Source organism: Pongo abelii, chromosome 2 (assembly GCF_028885655.2).
Source record: "Pongo abelii isolate AG06213 chromosome 2, NHGRI_mPonAbe1-v2.0_pri, whole genome shotgun sequence".
NCBI classification, from domain to species: domain Eukaryota; kingdom Metazoa; phylum Chordata; class Mammalia; order Primates; family Hominidae; genus Pongo; species Pongo abelii.
The window spans coordinates 128509336-128529085 of NC_085928.1; the positions used below are offsets into that span (position 1 = coordinate 128509336).

The following is a 19750-nucleotide window of genomic DNA, read 5'->3' on the forward strand; positions in this document are numbered from 1 at the left end:
TTTTGGCACGAGATCAAATCATGTCTTAAAACTGGTGATAGTGGGAGTACTACAGAGTTTGATGTCTGGCCCCTTCTCTAGGATTCCAATTATGAGAACCTTTTATTTTCTTCTTTAGCAAGCATAAGCGAGAGATTTGAACAGAAAGCCAAATAATTATTCTAAGATCTGACATTATCTGTGGTATTCCTCTCCCTGCAGGAAAACCAAGGCAAACTATCCCTTCAGCCAGCTCCTGCCAGCCCTTGAAAATGAATCCATGCTAGTGAGACAGATTAGGGATGGGACCCAGTCTCCACACCCCCACCTCCCATGTCCCACCAAGGACTTCTACTGCAAGCTGGAGTTTGGGTGTGGCCAGCAGGGACCCCAACCAATCCCTCCAGACCATGTACCCTCTTGCTCAAAGCACCATAACCACTGGTTGCAGGACCTTGAGGAGGCTAAAATAAGCAGCTCCCACCATAAATCTTACTCAAAGGAGTTAACCCTATCTCCTGCATGTGCACAAGACCAGGAGAGTAACCGATCCTCAACCCTAGCTTCATTGTAATACTAAAAGTCACACCCAGGGGTGGAAATTTACATATTTATTTTTTTGAATTTTTTTCGATAGTTTATTGGGATACAGGTGGTGTTTGGTTACATGAGTAAGTTCCTTAGTGGTGATTTGTGAGATTTTGGTGCATCCATCGCACAAGCAGTATACACTGCACCCTGGTTGTAGTCTTTTACCCCTTGTCCCCTCCCACGCTTCCGCCCACATTCCCAAAGTCCATCGTATCATTCTTATGCCTTTGCGTCCTCATAGCTTAGCTCCAACATATCACTGAGAACATACGATGTTTAGTTTTCCATTCCTGAGTTACTTCGCTTAGAATAACAGTCTCCAATCTCATCGAGGTGGCTGCAAATGCCATTAATTCGTTTCTTGTTATGGCTGAGTAGTATTTCATGGTATAGATAGATAGATAGATAGATAGATAGATAGATAGATAGATAGATAGATAGATAATCACAGTTTCTTTATCCACTCATTGATTTATGGGCATTTGGGTTGGTTCCACAATTTTGCAATTGTGAATTGTGCTGCTATAAACATGCATGTGCAAGTATCTTTTTCGTATACTGACTTAGTGGGATTGCTGGATCAAGTGGTAGATCTACTTTTAGTTCTTTACCGAATCTCCACACTGTTTCCCATAGTGGCTATACTAGTATACATTCCCACCAGCAGTGTAGAAGGAATTCCCTGATCACCACATCACGCCAACATCTACTGTGTTTTTTATTTTGTGATTATGGATGGCCATTCTTGCAGGAGTAAGAATGCAGGTGGTATCGCATTGTGGTTTTGATTTTTATTTCCCTGATCATTAGTGATGTTGAGCATTTTTTCATTTGTTTGTTGGCCTTTCACATATCTTCTTTTGAGAATTGTCTATTCACGTCCTTAGCACACTTTTTGATGGCACTGTTTGATTTTTCTTACTGATTTATTTGAGTTTGTTGTAGATTCTGGATATTAGTCCTTTGTCAGATATATAGATTGTGAAGATTTTCTCCCACTCTGTGGGTTGTCTGTTTACTCTGTAGACTGTTCCTTTTGCCATGCAAAAGCTCTTTAGTTTATTAAGTCCCAGCTATTTATAATTGTTTTTATTGCATTCGCTTTGGGGTTCTCGGTCATGAAATCCTTGCCTAAGCCAATGTCTAGAAGGGTTTTTCCAATGTTATGTTCCAGAAATTTTAAAGTTTCAGGTCTTAGGTTTAATTCACCTTGAGTTTATTTTTGTGTAAATTGAGAGATGAGGATCCAGTCTCATTCTCCTACATGTGGCTAGCCAATTATCCCAGTACCATTTGTTGAAAAGGGTGTTCTTTCCCTACCTTATGTTTTTGATTGCTTTGTCGAAGATCAGTTAGCTGTATTTGGGTTAATTTCTGGGTTCTCTATTCTGTTCCATGGGTCTATGTGCCTATTTTTATACCAGTACCATGCTGTTTTGGTGACTATGGCCTTACAGTATAGTTTGAAATCAGGTAGTGTGATGCCTCCAGATGTGTTCTTTTTGCTTAGTCTTACTTTGGCTATGCAGGCTCTTTTTTGGTTCCATATGAAATTTAGAATTGTTTTTATCTAATTCTGTAAAGAATGATGGTGGCATTTTTATGGGAATTGCATTGAATTTGTAGATTACTTTTGGTAGTATGGTCATTTTCACAACATTGATTCTACCCATCTATGAGCATGGGATGTGTTTCCATCTGTTTGTGTCATCTATGATTTCTTTCAGCAGTGTTTTGTAGTTTTCCTAGTTAGATGTCTTTTGCCTCCTTGGGTAGGTAATTCCTAAGTATTTTATTATTTTTTTGCAGCTATTGTAAAAGGGGTTGAGTTCTTGATTTGATTCTCCGCTTGGTCCCTATTGATGTATAGAAAAGCTACTTATTTGTGTATATTAACCCTGTATCTGGAAACTCTGCTGAATTCTTTTATCAGTTCTAGAAGCTTTCTGGAGGAGTCGTTATGGTTTTTTAGGTAAATTATAATATCATCAGAAAACAGTGACAGTTTGACTTCATCTTTACTGATTTGGATCCCCTTTATTTCCTTCTCTCATCTGATTGATCTAGCTAGGACTTCCAGAACTGTGTTGAAGAGAAGTGGTGTGAGTGGGCATCCTTGTCTTATTACAATTCTCACAGGGAATGCTTTCAACTTTTCCCCATTCAGTATCATGTTAGCTGTGGGTTTGGCACACATGGCTTTTATTACATTGAGGTATGTCCCTTGTATGCCGATTCTGCTGAGAGTTTTAATCATAGAAGGATGCTGGATTTTGTTGAATGCTTTTTCTGCATCTATTGAGATGATCATGTGATTTTTCTTTTTAATTCTGTTTATGTGGTGTATCACATTTATTATAAAACTATCCTTGCATCCCTGGAATGAAACCCACTTGATAATCATGAATTATCTTTTTGATATGTTGTTGGATTTGGTTAGCTAGTATGTTGTTAAGGATTTTAGCAGCTATGTTCATCAGGGATATTGGTCTGTAGATTTCTTTTTTTGTTATGTCCTTTTCTGGTTTTGTTATTAGGGTGATACTGGCTTCATAGAATGATTTAGAAGGGTTCCCTCTTTCTCCATCTTGCGGAATAGTGTCAATAAGACTGGCACCAGTTCGTCTTTGAATTTTTGGTATAATTCTGCTGTGAATCCGTTTGGTCCTGGATTTTTTTTGTTTTTGTTGGTAATTTTTTAATTACCATTTTAATCTCACTGCTTGTTATTGGTCTGTTCAAGGTACCTAATTCTTCCTGATTCAGCTAGGAGGGTTGTATATTTCCAGGAGTTTATCAACCTCTTCTAGGTTTTCTAGTTTATGCAGGTAAAGGGGTTCATAGTAGCTTTGAATGATCTTTTGTATTTCTTTGATGTCAGTTGTAATATCTCCTGCTTCATTTCTTAATGAGGTTGTTTGAATTTTCCCTCTTTTCTTGGTTAATCTTGCTAATGATCTATCAATTTTACATATCTTTTATGTAGCTTTCTGTTTCATTTATCTTTTGTATTTTGTTTCAATTTCCTTTAGTTCTGCTTTGATCATGTTATTTCCGTTCTTCTGCTGGGTTTGGATTTGGTTTGTTCTTTTTTCTCTAGTTCCTTGAGGTGTTAACCTTAGAATGTAATCTTGTGCTCTTTCAGTCTTTTTGAGGTAGGTGTTTAGAACTATGAACTTTCCTCTTAGCACTGCCTTTGCTGTATCCCAGAGGCTTTGATAGGTTGTGTCGTTATTGTCATTCAGTTCAAAGAATTTTTTAATTTCCATCTTGATTTCGTTTTTGACCCAATGATCATTCAGGAGCAGGTTATTTAATTTCCATGTATTTGCATGGTTTTGAAGGTCCTTTTGGAGTTGATTTCCAATTTTATTCCACTGTGGTCTGAGAGAGTGTTTGATATAATTTCAATTTTCTCAAATTTTGTGAGGCTCATTTTGTGGCCTATTACATGCTCTATCTTTGAGAAAGTTCCATGCACTGTTGAAAAGAATATGCATTCTTTGATTGTTGTATGAAATGTTCTGTATGTATCTGTTAAGTCCATTTGTTCAAAGGTATAGTTAAAATCCATTTTTTCTTTGTTGACTTTCTGTCTTGATGACCTGTGTAGTTCAGTCAGTGGAGTATTGAAGTGCCCCCCATTATTGTGTTGCTGTCTATCTCATTTCTTAGGTCTATTAGTAACTGTTTTATAAATTTGGGAGCTCCAGTATTAGGTGCATATATGTTTAGGATTTTGATATTTTTCTGATGGACAAGGCCTTTTACCATTATATAATGTCCTTCTTTCTCTCTTTCAACTGCTGCTGTTGGTTTAAAGTTTGTTTTGTCCAATATAAGAATTGCTACTCCTGCTCGCTTTTGGTGTTCATTTGCATGAAATGCCTTTTTCCACCCCTTTACTTTAAGTGGAGGTGGCAGGCAGGTGGAAATGGACTCTCTGAGGGTTCTTAGCTTTGGTCATTTAATGTTCTATTTTTGTGCTGGCTGGCCTCCTGCCAAGAGGTGGTGCTTTATGGAAAGAATCAGCTGTGGTAGTATGGAGATTAAACTGGTGGTGGGCAGGGCCCTAGAATTTCCAAAAGTATATGCCCTTTGTCTTCAGCTATGTTGGTGGGTAGGGAAGGCCTATCAGGTGGGGGCAGGGCTAGGTGTGTCTGAGCTCAGACTCTCCTTGGGTGGATCTTGCCGTGGCTGCTGTGGGGGATGGGGATGAGGTTCCCAGGACAATGAATTTGTGTACCTAGAAGGATAATGGCTGCCTCTACTGAGTCATGCAGGTTGTCAAGGAAGTGGGGGAAAACCAGCAGTCACAGGCCTCACCCAGCTCCCATGCAATCCAAAGGGCCAGTCTCCCTCCCACCATGTCCCCCCTAAAAGCACTGAGTCTGTTTCCAGGCAGTGGGCAAGCAGGACTTGAGAACTTGCCCCAGGCTACCCGCTCCTAACTGCAAAAGAAAGGGGCTTTGGTTCTTCCCCCGCCTGTGGAGTCTGCACACCAGATTCACACCCTCCCTGGAGTTCTTACCAGGAGGCTTCTCACCTGTTTCAAATTGTTACTAAATTCAGCTGGAGACTTCCTTCTCCCTGTGGCATTTTCCTCACACCGCTGGTTGCCCCACTGAGATCCCTGTGATGCCAGGCAAGAACTGCCTGCTTGGGGACCCAGCAAGCTTCCAGGACCTTTCCCACTGCTTCCTCTACCCCTATATTTTGCTCGGCTCTCTAAGTCAACTCAGATCCAGGTAAGGTCGGAAATTCCTCCTGCAAACTAGACTTTCAGTTTCTCCAGTGGGGCTGTGTGTTTGGGAGCAGAGGATCTCCCTTTCCCACTTCTGCAGTTTGCGCACTCACAGTATTTGGGGTGTCTCTTGGGTCCTGCAGGAGCAGTCTGCTTCCTTCATAGAGTCTGTGGGTCCTCTTGGGATTCCTGGTTTGCTCTTGTAGTCATCCTGGAGCTAAAATTCATCATCCAAGCCTTTACACACTGCTCTGTCTGTCCGAGTTGGAGCTACAATCTAGTCCTGCCTCCTGTCCACCACGATGATCAAGGGGGGTAAATTTAATGTGCTAATGGATCACGTGATGCATGAAGAAGCATATTATTAAAGCACACAGGTGCTACAATTTCCCCACCTCTACCTACCTAAACATCACTCCTTTTCTGCCATAACCCCTTTAAAACTTCCTTTTCGATCCCCTCTGAGAGGTCACCAGAGAATTTCTCTCTCTCTCTCTCTCTCTCTCATTCTGCCTCCCTTATGCTGGAGCATAAACTCCAATAAAGCCTTGTCTAGGAAAACTCTTTGGGCCTTGTGGCATCAGCACACAGACTAAAATTATTTAACCTCCACCCTGCATTGATTACCTTCCCTTCTGTCTGTTGCTTGATCTAGACCAGGGCTTTTAACACTTTAGTGAGCATATACATCAGTTGGAGGGCCTTGTTAAAATGCATATTTTGAATTATGAAGTCTTGAGTAAGTTCTGAGATTCTGCATTTCTAATAAGGTCCCAGGTGATGCTGCTGATTGATGGACCAAACATAAGTAACAAAAGAGCTAGAACTTAATCTCAAGTCCCTGGTTTTAACACTGGTATAGTAACGATGATGATGATGATAATAGCAGCTAACAAATATATAAAAATGTATCAAAATTTGTTGTAATTTTCTGCACTAATGTAAAAACTGGGATGTTTTGATGAAATCTCTGTGAGAACAACAGAGTACTTAATATAAGAATTCAAACATCTCACCCTATTTTAAGCTGTTTCAGAAAGAAGAAAATATGAGACTAAATAGGAGAGAAAAGGAGGAAGGAAGGGAGGGAGGGAGAGAAGGAGGAAGGGAGGAAGGAAGGGAGGGAGGGAGAAAGGAAGGAAGGAAGGAAGGATGGGAGGAAGGAAGGAAGGAATGAAGGGAAGGAAGGAAGGAGTATTCATCCATTCTTACACTGCTATAAAGAACTGCCGGAGACTGGGTAATTTATAAAGAAAAGAGGTTTAATTGACTCACCGTTCTGCATGGCTGGAAACGCCTCAGGAAACTTACAATCATGGTGGAAGGCAAAGGGGAAGCAAGGCACCTTTTTCATATGGCAGCAGGAAGGAGAATGAATGCAGGAGGAACTACCAAACACATAAGACCATCAGATCTCGTGAGAACTCACTATCATGAGAACAGCATGGGGGAAACCACCCCCATGATTCAGTTATCCCCACCTGGTCTCTCTCTTGACACATGGGGATTATGAGGATTATGGGGATGACAATTCAAGATGAAATTTTTGGGTGGGGACACAGCCAAACCATATCAGAAGGAAAAAAAGGACAAATAAATTGGAGGCTGCAGAGCCATTTTCTCAGAACATACTGCTGATATTGGGACAATGCTTCCAGCATATGTACAATCTGTTCTTTCATTCAGCAAATATTTATTGACCATATTCTATGCAAAGGGCATGAAGTTCTAAAGATACTAAAATTAGCATGACAAATAGGATCTTTGCCATCCCAAAGTATATAGAAGAGCAGTTCACACCATCCATCTTCTGTGTATGATGAAACTACTTCAAATATTTTTTTAAATACTTGAGTTCTCCCAGAGGTTTTCATTTCTATCATCCCTTTCTTCTACAAAAGTGTTGTTCTATAGATCCTTACAAGAGTCTAGCAAATACTGAATAGTATTTCTGCACTCATGCATTATTATTACACCTGTTCCATCTTGAGCAAATAGCAGGAAAACAGGCTATGAGTCCTTCAAGTTGATAAGGCAGGGTTAGAACAGCAAAATTAAAAACAGGAAATGGGCCAATATTATATACATAAGAGAATTAACAACAACAAAAGTAAAGGCTGTTTTTAGCACTTTTTTTAACTTCCATAACAACCCTTTGAGCAAGCACATTTATTAAAACCACTTTTCAAGTAATACGAAATGATGCTGAGAGAGGATAAATAGTTTTCCCAAAATAATAAAATTAACAAAAGCCAAGGCTGAGGTCCGTCAAACCCAAGTAGGGGCTAATTCAATGACAAAGTTCTCAAAGGCTGTGATATGCTGGCCTCTCAGAACCTGGCATATGGTGAGAGAAAAAGCAGAACATGGGCTAAAGTCACCTATAAGTTAATTAAAAGAAGACGCCAAGTACGAGTATGGTTGAGAATAATAAATCAGAGACTAAAAGCTAATTCCAAATTGTAGACAACAGAAGCTGGGGAGGGAGATGAATAGCAGGCCAAAGGTCAAGACAAATTTTCATGGGTAACATTTTCTGATACAGTTTCTTGAGAAGATCTGCAGTGTTAACCCTGAGCATCCATTTCAAACCATCTTCAAGACTGAGCACTCCCACCCCAGCTTCTGCTACACCAACAACTTCTTTCCCACTGAGCACCTCCACCCCAGCATCTGCTACACCCACAACTTCTTTACCACTGATGATGCTTCACCTCACAATATTGCCACTAAGCTTAGTCACCAAGTAATGAACAGCACTGAGGTAGCCACCACCTTTCCCACAACAGTGTCTTCAAATATTAAATACCATGAGGCACAAACAGAGTTTTCTGTTGTGGTGAAAAATGAGGAGTCCCCTGACAAATCTCACAACTGCCTTATAGATCTCTATTAATCATAATCTATAAGAATAATTTTCTTGGGAACATTTCTTACACTTACACTTATGTCATAGTATTTGCAGGCTTGAGGATTCTTCCATGTGCTTTGGATAATTTACTTCTCCACAAACCTAGAAAGGAAATATAACCTTGAACCATCTAGGCCACTTACTAGGCTAGCAATTTTAATGTACAGACACCTCCCTGGTGTCTTTTTTAATGGAGCAAATGCCATAAATAACTGGGATCTTAGGCCTTAAATTTTATGTGGAAAGGGTGACCATAGTAAAACTTACTGAGAATTTCCAGAAAATTTATAAAGCATCAGCTTGAGTTATCAGTCTGTAAGGATGCATCTCATAGAAAAATTATGTTAACCCAGAAAATATTCTTTACATTATTTTGTTCATATTAGATGCTGCATATCCAGAAATAGGACACAAGAACAATGACAGAGAACAAGGTTTTCTGCTTAGAAATTTAACCACCTCCAAGTCTTCTGACTCTGGACCTCTCACCCTTCTTTGCCTTTATACTGGACTAAACAAGTTAAATTTGGACTCTATTTTGTAGACATCAGTGAATAGAGCAGAGTATTTTAAGGTAAAGGGTAAGATAACTAAGCTGATTTTAGATAATAGTATAAGTTTAGAACTGAAAAGCCTTATTGAAAGGAAGAAGGAAATGCAGACAAGATTGGGAGCTATTTCAAGGATTTAACACTTACGTTTACTTTTTAATCTAGATTTTCCCATTACCCTGTCCTCAGCCCAGTCCTTCTTTACCTATTCTTGTGAAAACTCTTTTTCTCAGTTCCAACCTGTTTCTAGGTAGTCTCCGATGAGGCTGTCAAAGTTCTCCCAGCACTAAGATGCAGGTCTTTTTTCTGTTTCTACTCTTGCCTGGCTTTGGGAAAAAGAGCAACATATCTTTTGTTGTTTGTTTGTTTGGTTGGTTTTAGACACAGGGTCTCACTCTGTCACCCAGGCTGAAGTGCAGTGGCACATTCATAGCCCACTGTAACCTTGAACTCCTGGGCTCAAGCAGTCCTCCCACTTCAGCCTCCTTAGCAGCTAGAACTATAGGCACATGCCACCACACCCAGTTAATTTTTTTATTTTTTGTAAAGATGGGGTCTCACTATGTTGCTCAGGCTTGTCTGGAACTCCTGGCCTCAAGCAATCCTTTCATGTTGGACTCCCAAACTGCTGGGATTATAGGTGTGATCCACTGCTCCCAGCCCAACCATATGGTTATAAGCTATTCCAATTACTACTTCTACATAACAAACTACTCCAAATTTGTTAAACCTCATGACTGTGAATCAAGAATGTGAGCAGATCTTGGTTAAACTATTCTGCTTCATGTAGTATTGACTGGGGGTACCTGGTGGTACCCAGGAGGCAGATACGCTGGCCTGGAGAATCCAAGGTGGCTTTACACATATATCTGGTACATCAGCAGGGGTGGCTGGAAGGCTGGGCTCAGCTAGAACTATTCACAGGAGTCACTAATATTGCCTTTCCAACATGAGAGCCTCAGTGTAGTCAGACTTCTACCATGGCAATTGCTTTCCCCAGAGCAAGTGTCCCAAGAGAACTGAGTAGAAGCTTCTTTGGACATTGGACCTTTTCTGATGTAGGTGTTAGTGTCTATATTCTGTTGGTTACAAGTGTATATAGTGTAACTATATTCTGTTGGTTCCAAGTTGAGTCATAGACCAGCCTAGATTCAAGGGGAGATAATGTATTTTTTTAAATATTTTTTTAATTAGCCAGACATGGTGGCACATGCCTGTAATCCCAGCTACTTGGGAGGCTGAGGCAAGGAGAATCGCTTGAACCCGGGAGGTGGAGTTTGCAGCGAGCTGAGATCGTACCATTGCACTCCAACCTGGGAAACAGAGTGAGACTCTGTCTCAAATATACATATATATTGTTAAATTTGTGGGTATATAGTAAGTGTCTATATGTATGGGTATATGAGATGTTTTGATACAGGCATGCAATGTGAAATAAGCACATCATGGAGAATGGTGTATCCATCCCCTTAAGCATTTATCCTTTGAGCTTTGAGTTACAAACAATCCAATTACACTCTTTATTTCAAAATGTACAGTCAAGTTATTATTGACTATAGTCACCCTGTGTTGTGGCTATGAAATACTTGGTCTTATTCATTTTTTCTATTTTTTTTGTACCCATTAATTATCCTCACCTCCCCTCCAACACCCCACTACCCTTCCCAGCCTCTGGTCACCATTCTTCTACTCTGTGTGTCCATGAGTTCAATTGATTTGATTTTTAGATCCCAGTAATAAGTTAGAACATGTGATGTTTGTCCTTCTGTGCCTGGCTTATTTCACTCAACATGATGATCTCCTTCCATCCACTTTGTTGCAAACGACTGGCTCTCACTCTGTTTAGGGCTGAATAGTACTCCACTGTGTATATGTGCCATATTTTCTTTATCCATTCATCTGTTGATGGACATTTAAATTGCTTCCAAATCTTAGCCATTGTAAACAGTGCTGCAACAAACATAGGAGTGTGGATATCTCTTCGATATACTGATTTCCTTTCTTTTGGGTATATATCCAGCAGTGGGATTGCTGGATCATAAGGTAGCTCAATTTGTGGTTTTCTAAGGTACCTCCAAACTGTTCTCCATAGTGGCTGTACTAACTTACATCCCTGTCAACAGTGCACAAGGGTTCCCTTTCCTCCACATCCTTGCCAGCATTTGTTATTGCCTGTCTTTTGGATATAAGCCATTTTAACAGGGGTGAGGGGAAGGGAATTTAGACACCATCTCTGATTGGGACTGGCAAAATCACTCTGGAGAAGAGCTTGAGGAATGGCAGGTAATGTTGGATTCATCTTTAGAAAATGCTTTCTGCCACAAGAGTAAAGTTGAAGTTGAACAGACTAGAGTTCAAATCCTCTTTTCCTTTCTAATTGTGCAACTCTTGGAACATTACATAATCTCACAGGATTTATTGCCTGTCCTATGAAATAAAATTTAAAAATTGCTACCTCTCATGATCAGATGATAACATTAAATGAGAAGACTTACCTAAAGCAGCCTAACTCTGGTAAATTATCAACATGTGTAAGTATTTCTCTCCTCTCTAGAACCAGTAATAATGCAAACGAGGGTCCTATAGACAGTCTCCATTGCTTTCTACGTCCACTGCCTCCTAGTAGCTGGCTCATAACTCTTCCCATCAATTTTTTGATTCCACCTTCTTTTTCCCACATCTTTTTCAGTACCCCATCACTGAGAATACTTACAGATAGCTTATTCACTATAGATCAGCCCCCACAGACACACCCATTTCCTCAGAAAACTGTCAGTAATCACGGGGAAAGCAACATTTAAGAGCATATGTACAGAATGAGAAATAATGTTTTTCCCATGACAGAGAGCAAAACTTCAGACCAACCTCTGTTTAATTCATAAATTCTAAATCTGTAGGTGTATACAAAAGTATACATAATGTTTGTTTTCCAGAAAGTGGTTAAAAAATTCATTTTTAATACTGAATGCAATTACCAAATTACAGTATAGATTTTTGAGGAAAATTTGAAATCTAGGGCTTAAAAAGCATTGGCCTAAGTAAAATTATTAGGGTAGATTTATCAATCTTTTATAAGGATAGCATCATGCTCATGTATTTACGTTGTATACTGGCATAGTGCTTCTTTTCTTCCTGCTTCCCTTTCTTCTTCCTCTCCTTCACTTTTCTTGCTTGTAACAATGTGCCCTATTGCCAGTGATGTATTTATATTCATTCATTCTCTTGTACACATACAGTTGTGATGAAATACAAAATCCAGGCCAGCTCAACATGGAGTGTCTCTAGACTGGCTTTTCTTTTATTTCAATAGATGAAACAAGGCACAGTGGTGGAAGTAGGTTTCCTGCAGCTTGGCTCTCTAAATGTATTGCAACATAGTGGGAAACCTGAGTGAAATGATGCAGATCAATATAGCTGTCTTAGGAGAACGTCGTGATGCTTTCTTGCTGTTACCCATGAAACAAGCTTAAATCCACTGATAATTATTTTTGCTGGAGGCATGAAGCTGCACTCAGTTACTTTGAAGAAACCAGAGAAAACTGACAAGGACAGTAGCCTTAGACATCTTATAGCCTTTGCTTACAAAACAGCGTGGGGTCTAAACAGCAATCAGATCAAAATATGCCTTCACCACCAGGGGTTTTAAGCCCAGAAATAATCAATAGAATCAAGAACATCACATAGCAGGATCTTCTGGGGCATGTGTCATGTAAACATATACCATCTCTCCCATCTTTGTGGGTTTTTTCCTAAGACAAAGATTACCTCACTCCCTTCAATGGGTTGTTTGTATCTCTTCCCATCAAAGGGTGCTGGTAGTCCTGTTTGAGCAGACATGCTGTGGCCTCAGACAGACCAAAAATAATTGGAAGGTAATTTACCATGGAAATCTTAATGATATTTGAAATCACAGATGAGTGCTTTAGGGAAATAACAGGAGAAATATTCAGAGCAGGCAAGTAGGCACATCCACAGTGACCATCATTCTTTTTCCCTCACGAGTGCAATTAGCCCCCAGTAACTCACTTGTCTTAGTCCATTCAAGCTGCTGTAAGAAAATACTGTAGATGGGTATTTTGGTAGATTTGGTGGTTTATAAACAACAGAAACTTATTTCTTACAGTTCCAAAGGCTGGAAAGTCCAAGATTAAGGGACTAATAGATTTGGTGTCTGGTGAGGGCTCCTCTTCACACTCTAACTTCACATGGCAGGAGGAGCAAGGAGTCTCTCTCAGGCCTCTTTTATAAGGGCCCTAATCCTGCTAATGAGTGCTCTGCCGTCATGACCTAATCATCTCCCAAATGCCACACCTCCCAATGCCATTACCTTGGGCATTAGAAGTCCAACATATGAATGTTGGGGGTGGGGAATAAAAATTCAGACCATAGCCTCATCCTATCAGGAAAAGTTTCTGTGCCTGTATTAGTCCGTTTTCACACCACTGATGAAGACATACCCAGGCCTGGGCAATTTACAAAAGAAAGAGGTTTAATGGACTTACAGTTCCATATGGCTGGGGAGGCCTCACAATCATGGTGGAAGGCAAGGAGCAGCAGTCACATCTTACATGGATGGCACCAGGCAAAGTGAGAGAACTTGTGTAGGGGAACTCCTCTTTATAAAACCATCACATCTGGTGAGATTTATTCACTATCATGAGAACAGCACAAGAAGGACTTGCTCCCATGATTCAGTTACCTCCCACTGGGTCCCTCCCACAACATGCAGGAATTCAAGATGAGATTTGGATGGGGACACAGCCAAACCATATCAGTGCCCAAATTTCTTCCAAAATGATTGATGTTGTTTTCTTTTTTAACAACTTTATTAAGGTATATTTGACAAATAAAAATTGCATATATTTAAGTGTACAACTTCATGCTTTGATATATGTATATATTGTGAAATGATTACCACATTCAAGCTAATTAATATATCCAATATCTCACAAAATTAACATTTTCTGTGTGTGTGTCTGTGTGTGTGTGTGTAAAACAATATCTACCTTCTTAGCAAATTTCAAGTGTCAAATTGTTCATCTTGCAAAACTGGAACTTCATACCCTTTGACCAACATCATCTCATTTTCCCTTCCTTCCAGGCCTTAATAACTACCACTCTACCCTTTGCTTCTATGAGTTTGACTATTTCCTATTCTGAATATATGTAAGATCATGCAATATTTGTCTTTCTGTGTCTGGCTTATTTTACTTAGTATACTGTCCTCCAGATTCATCCATTTTGTCAAAAGTTGCAAGATTTCCTTATTTTTAAGGCTGAATAATCCTCCATTGTATGTATATGTGTTTGTGTGTGTATGTATACATACCATGTTCTATTTCATTAGTCTATATGTCTGTTTTTGGTTTGTTTTTGCCACTACCATACTGTTTTGATTACTGTAGCTTTGTAATATATTTCAAAATCAGGAAATATATGCCTCCACCATCATTATTCTTGCTCAAAACTGCTTTGGCTATTTGGGGTCTTTTGTAGTGTCATGCAACTGTAGAATTATTTTTCCATTTCTGAAAAGAAAGCCACTGTGATTTTAATAGGGATTCCACTGAATCTGTAGATCACTTTGGGTAAAGTGATGGTTAACATTGCATGTCAACTTGATTGGATTGAAAGATGTGAACTATTGTTCCTGGGTGTGTCTGTGAGGGTGTTGCCAAAGGAGACAAACATTTGACTCTGTTAAATCTCCTTGGACTGGGAAAGCTCCAGCTCCAGGAAGGTGCAGCAAGATGGGGTTTAGGTGGCTTCAACAGCTGGGATCTAATCAGCAAAGACTGCAGGGGTCCTGGATGGTTAAGGCCATGGGTCCACAGCCAGCAGCAAGGACTGCCAGGATTATTAATGGCAAAGGCTACTGGGATTCCTCCTGCTCTCCTTTTCCCCCACAGGGGAACTCAAAGCCAAGGGGATTTTTCTTGGTGCTTAGCTCTGCCAGCCTGGAGGATGGAGTGACATGGGTAAAATGAACCTCTTTTCCTACTCTTTTCTATGAGTTATGAAACTGGAGCTTGCCTTTATCATATCAGCCTTTCCTTTTCCCTTGTTATACTAGAAGAGGTCTGGATGTGACATCTTGAGATTTTATGCTTTATGACTTTTTTTTCATAAGTAGAAGCCAAAATTCTCAGCAAATATTAATTTTTGATATAGTGAAGAGAAATTGCTCAATATAGCAGTATTGTCAAATGGCTAAGAGCTTGGCTCTGCACTTGGCCTCCCTGGGTTCAAATCTGTATTATCTTACTTCTTAGCAATGAAAGATTATTTCATCCTTCTTGCCTCAGTATTTTTATCTGTAAAATAGGGATCACATTATTGTCTCGGGCTCATTGAGAGCATTGAATGAAAATGCTTATAGGCCAGGCATGGTGGCTCATGCCTGTAATCCCAGCACTTTGGGAGGCTAAGGCGGGTGGATCATGAGGTTAGGAGTTCAAGACCAGCCTGGCCAATATGGTGAAACCACGTCTTTATTAAAAATACAAAAATTAGCTGGGCGTGGTGGTGCGTGCCTATAGTTCCAGCTGCTCGGGAGCCTGAGGCAGGAGAATCACTTGAATCCAGGAGGCGGAGGTTGAAGTGATCCAAGATCGTACCACTGCACTCCAGCCTGGGTGACAGAGTGAGACTCTGTTTCAAAAAAAAGAAAGAAAAAAAGAAAAGATAAAAAAGAAAATGCTTGTAAAATCTTATCATAATGGATGGCACATAACATGTGCTTGTATTAGTCCATTTTCATACTGCTATAAAAAAAATACCCAAGACTAGATAATTTATAAAGAAAAGAGGTTTAACTGACTCACAGTTCCAAATGGCTGGGGAGGCCTCAGGGAACTGACAATTATGGCGAAGGTGAAGGAGAAGCAAAGGCATGTCTTACATGATGGCAGGCCAGAGACAGCAAACAAAGGAGGAGCTGTCAAATACTGTGAAAACCCTCAGCTCTCGAAAGAACTCCCTCACTACCAACAGAACAGCATGGGAGAAACTGTCCCCATGATCCAATCACCTCCTACCAGGTCCCTCCCTCAATATGTGGGGATTACAATTCAAAATGAGATTTTGGTTGAGATGTAGAGCACCATATCAGTGCTCAATAATTGTTTTTAAATTATGAAGTGGGTGTTCTATGTATTTTGTAAGGTGCCTTAAACACATGAGCATAGAACATAGAATTTGAAAACAGAAATTGAGGTTTCTCCATTACTAAATACTACGAAAATTGTGTTAGGATTAGAAGGGCAAGGTGGGGAGGAGGGTGAATGCAAGAGTGAAACCTGACCTCAAGTTAGCTCAGCCAGATGCAGTATGGGCTTATTGGCACACATCATCATCAACAAGTACCCCAAGTGTTCCCTGAGGGGTATATGTTATCCACAAAATAGAAACATGGAAACACCACTCCAAAAATGCACAAATGTCTTTACAGTGCCAGAACCAAATTCAGCGGAATGCAGTCCACCACAAGGGAAGTCTGTAACACTCAGTTCATCCTCCTTTCCAGATTAATCAAGGAGTCTTGCAACCAGTAATAGCTTCCTTAAAAGGGTGCAAGATTTCACATTTTACTTACTTCCATCCATGAAGTCATTCTTCCAAGTTTGGCACCGGGGGCAGGGGTGGAAGGGGATTTCTTCTAAACTTTCCTAATGAAAGAGAAGAGAGATAAATTTTGCATTAATATTAAAGACAAAATAAACATTAGAGACTATAAGGGTAAATTGTTATGTAGCGATGCAATATTATGAGTCACATTTAAGTTTCTTTGCTATTTCAACTGAATCATTTTATTTATTTATATATATATACATACACACACACATATTCCTTAACTTAACTACCTTGTCTAAGCAACTGATAGACACAAGGACTTCCGCAGAAGTTGCTATACCTTTTGCCTCATCTGCAAAGAAATGATTCATTTATATAATTTTTATTCTTTAATGGACACCAATACATTATCAAGCCACTCCTATTAGGACAGAATGTTTTTAATATGAAGACTAGCTAATGACACAGCAGGAAACAACAAAAGACAAATTCTTTTTTTGCTCTGTTTCCATTTATACTTCTCACGCTAATGTTTAAATCTACCAAATTACCTTTATTATAGGCTTTTTTGAATCTGATAAACTGTATTCTCCTATGTTACACCAGAGCTTGCAAACCAAGGCTATCAATTATTTCCAAGAGATAATAATAATGCTGATAATAACAGACTTTAATTTGACAAATAATTAGCTTTACATCCAGAAATGGGTAATATAGCACTACACTAAAACGAAAATATTCTTCTGTGGATATTAGCGGTATTTCTTTAGTCACATGCAACAACGCACATATCATTAATTTTATTATTCCTTCAAGAGAGAGTGTCTCAATTATTAAAAAACCTTTAAGCTAAGAATTTGCCTACCTAACTGGTAATTTTAAACTGAAACAATTTTCCCACAGGTTAAGGTAGGAAATCCTAAAAATCAATCTTCTTTATACCCTTTGGTACCCTTTATGACCTTGATCCTGCCTATCTTTCTAGTCTCGTATCTTTCATTTCTTCTCCTTGTGTTTCCTGCATTGCCATTTTAGTTTCCTCAGACAAGTAACTGTTCCCTTCCATTGTGAAGACTGTGCACACACTCCTCCCTCTACCTGAAGCACTTGCTTCCACCACAAATCCTTCCCCTATCCTGCAAAACATTAGCTCTGGCTTTATGCCCTTATATAACTTTATATGTCTGCATAGTATAAATATCTATTTGTATAGTTATTTTATTGTCTATCTTTCTCATAACTCTGACAGTTCTATGGGAAAATGAGTCTCGTCTGTTTATCTTATTATTGTAGACACAGCATCTAACATGGTGCTTGATACACATAATAGAAGATCAATAAATACTTGTTTGAATAAATATATGGTTTCATTTTTTGTAAAAGTGATCGACAGTCTGGCATTTTCCCAGATTGGGAGCTAATCAACACTATGCTAGATATATCAGCCTTAGCAAAAAAATAAAAAATAAAAAATAAACAGGCTACAAATTGATATTTATTAAGTCTATGAAGTAATTTATCATACGCTTGTTGCTTTCACTCCCCTGATAAGTTTATCTTTTGTGTAATGATGTAAATTTGGGAGGGGGACCATAGGGTCAGAATTCCATGCATCCTATTTCAAGTGGTGTACTAATATAATTAGCTATTCTGCAGGCCATTAACTTCTGTAATGATGTCTACAATAAAGCAGAATATGAAGTTTAAATGGGAAGAAAAGAATCAGTTTACATACTCACTGATACTCTGAGTACTATTTTGGCTCTGAGGAATTCTTAGTGCAAAATTCAACAGAGAATCGCCAGAAGATAGTCTGCCCTCAGCAACTAACCATCCAACCCTGTGGCTCCTGAAGTCTCTTTGACAAGTAGTAAAAGTTGTCAATCTGTGATCTACCATTTTTGGTAGACCTGCCTTCTCATGCAAGAGCAGGAAGCATAAAAAGCTTTCATTAAGCTCATATCATCCAAATACACATACAAACTTTTTCCCGTTGTCTTAAAATAGCTGTCAAACTCCTCTGTAGTTCTTTTCTTCTACCACAAAATGAAATTATAGCTACTAACCTTAAAGGAATGTTTCTAATGTACAATGAATCAAAAGAGCTGAGAAACTGTGTACATGTGTTATTATAGAAATGTCTAAAATGATTAAGAAGGAATTTGTTTCGGCTTCACAAATCTTCACAGCTTTCCAACATCAAGAAAAAGTTAGAAAAAAATAAAATACTTCATGACATTTCTCAGAAAATAAAATAGAACATAAATTTAAAAGAAATAAAAGAGTGTCACGAAATAAGAGTGTCACCAAGAAAAATGTAGACCAAAAGATTTAAAATAGAACTCCTGAAACTTAAATCTTTTGTATGCCTTGGTAACAGTAATGATGATATTCAAAAATGACTAATAATAGAGCCAGTACTCAAATAATGTGAGTACCAAACAAAGCATTCAGGGGTAATGTCACGTATTAATGGAGGCACAACTTAATCTGGGATAGAATGCTTCTTTTTAAGAGTAAAGTTCTATAGGAATATCAATTTCATGTCTCATCAAGACAATTGTCCTCTCTTTTTATTCTTAGCTTTATTTATTGTAAACAATGCAAAAATGAAGCAGCACACTAGTAAATGTTGTTTTCATTTTTTTTTGTTGTTGAATTTGTTGTCTTCTCCTGGCTAATACATAATTTAGTTCAAATCTTCACACAAACTTAATTTGTAGGGATGTATGCTTTTTCAAATACACAGTTTTGGTTCTCTCTTTGTCTGAATTGAATACTTTAGCAACATCCTTGGGAAATTTAGTCTTTGGTTTGATATGCTGACCTACAGTACAATTCAGGCCATAAATCATTGGCTATTGGTTTGTATTCACCCAAGGAAGCAGAATCATCATCAATCACAAAGAATTCTTCATTTTCTTGAAACAAGTTATGCAAGCAAGAATATCCCTGTTTTGCATGTGACAAGATTCACACTGAACTCAGCATTCCTAAACCTAGGATATAGACTGTTGGTCAGCTTCCTACTTTGCACTTAAATTCAACTTTCTCCCACCTGATCATAATCAAGCTCTCCCTAAACAAAGAGAAAGATCTTGATTCCCAGGCTAAGAGCCCGCCTTTCTTCTTGGCCAAGTCTTTTTCTCTTTGGTGAGAGGTTCTTGAACTCTAAACCCATCTGCTTAGAGTTCTTGGGAAGAGAGGAAAAAGAATAAGGAAGACCTTCAGCCTGAAAGGTAATGCCACAAGAAGGTAACTCAAATCCATAAGAAAAAATAAAGAACACTGAAATGGCAAATATGCAGGTTAATATAAAACACTAAAAGCATTTTTTTTACATTTCGTCCCTTGATTTATTTAAAAGACATAAGACTGTATAAAGCAATAATTATAACAATC

At 38.9% G+C, this 19750-nt stretch overlaps 1 protein-coding gene across 8 annotated transcripts in view; it reads right to left on the reverse strand.

Moving 5' to 3' along the window:
• Positions 1-19750, reverse strand: part of LRRC3B (leucine rich repeat containing 3B) — an 873839-nt gene that overhangs the window by 559965 nt on the left and 294124 nt on the right. For 4 of the 8 annotated variants that reach the window (XR_008523828.2, XR_008523827.1, XM_054552481.2 and 1 more), the window contains one exon: positions 16371-16443. The gene's annotated coding sequence lies outside the window, so the exon portion shown is untranslated. Of the gene's footprint in view, positions 1-6251; positions 8328-9374; positions 15428-16370; positions 16444-19750 lie in introns of those variants that run through there. The other 4 variants (XR_010139222.1, XR_008523826.2, XR_008523830.2 and 1 more) reach the window with 2 other exon arrangements.